The sequence below is a fragment of the Malurus melanocephalus genome, unplaced genomic scaffold, assembly GCF_030028575.1.
Source record: "Malurus melanocephalus ecotype Western Australia unplaced genomic scaffold, MMel_1.1 scaffold_430, whole genome shotgun sequence".
Taxonomy (NCBI): Eukaryota; Metazoa; Chordata; class Aves; order Passeriformes; family Maluridae; genus Malurus; species Malurus melanocephalus.
The window spans coordinates 565,068-566,403 of NW_026623662.1; the positions used below are offsets into that span (position 1 = coordinate 565,068).

Here is a 1,336-nt window from a genome sequence, read left to right on the forward strand (position 1 = left end):
TCAGGGATGCTCAGTGCTGGGCTTTAGACCCTGAATTCTCTGTGTGTCAGGGATTCTCATTGCTGGGCTTTAGGTTCTGACCCCTTGGTGTGTCAGGAACTCTCAGTGCTGGGGTTCAGGCCCTGACCTCTCTGTGTGTTGATGTTGACGTGTGTTGCTGTCATCAGCAGACCCATCAGGATGACAAATTAACTGCAGATCCTCCCGTGTCCTCTGGCCAGCCCAGCAGCCAAGGCCTGCACATGCTCCCACTTCAGTGGAGGCTGATGGATAACACGCAGGATCTGAGCATCCCTGAGCACCCTCCACACCCTTTGCTGGCACAGAGAGCCCCTCTAACTCATTTCTGMTTCATTTTCCTTTCCTTTCATGGGAAAATCGTATTCCTTTGTTGTCCCACAGCAGGTGAGTCCATCAAGGAAAGACAAAGATACCAGTCTGTGTATCATTGCTGCCCTTTGCTCATACAGACTCTCCAGACCCTTTATCATTGCCTCTCTTCCTTTCTCCTTGACTTTCTAATACAGAAGATGATTCAGGCTCAGTTTCTTGGCTGAGGGGTCGATACAGAAGGAACAAACTCCAGGGCTGTGCCAGGGTACAATGGGAATGGGTCTTGACACCATAAATTCTCCACACCTTGTTATTTCCTTTGGATGTTAGGGGTCATTTTTGCTCAGCTAAACTGCAGACTGGGAATCTTTGGTCAGGAAGGAACAGGGATCATGATGTGGAGCATGATGAGGATCTCCTATACCTTTGTCTCTTTTAGGGAAAGGTGCTGTGGTGTTTGTGTTGCTGCAGGATAAAACATTTGCRGAAAATTAAATGCAACACATGGAAAAGAGAGCAAAGGAGATAAGAAATGTGGAGTTTGCTGCTCTACAGAGCCTCTCAAGATCCAGAAGTACTCCTGAGAATGATTTRTTCTGACTCGTTCTGTAATTAAAAAGGATTGCAAACCTTCTCCATCTGCTTTTGAGCCCCAAACTCTATAAATTGTTTTCAGGCAGGTGAAGATAAGTTTGTTGTTTTGTGTATTTCCTTCTGTATCGCTGGATCGCCGTCAGGGGCAGACCGGGACTGTGCGTCTGGCTCCTGCTCATAATCCCAGTTATTGATGTCCCTAAGTGACACCCTGTTATGAAATGTGTCTGGAATCATAAGGTGCCACATTGGTGCAGGGCTGATTTCAATACCTGATATATGCAATCAGCAAGAGAAATAGTCTGTGTTGCTCTGAGCACTCCGCAATAACAAATTGCCCCGTGGAACATTAGCAATAAGAGCAATAATATTATCTGAGTAACGTTCCAGTGAGTCAGTCCTGCAGGCT

At 46.5% G+C, this 1,336-nt stretch overlaps 1 protein-coding gene across 1 annotated transcript in view; it reads left to right on the top strand.

Annotated features, from left to right (window-relative positions):
- Positions 1 to 1,336, top strand: part of LOC130581728 (plexin-A4-like) — a gene marked incomplete at its 3' end in the record, with an annotated part of 220,610 nt that overhangs the window by 218,567 nt on the left and 707 nt on the right. The window lies entirely within an intron of this gene.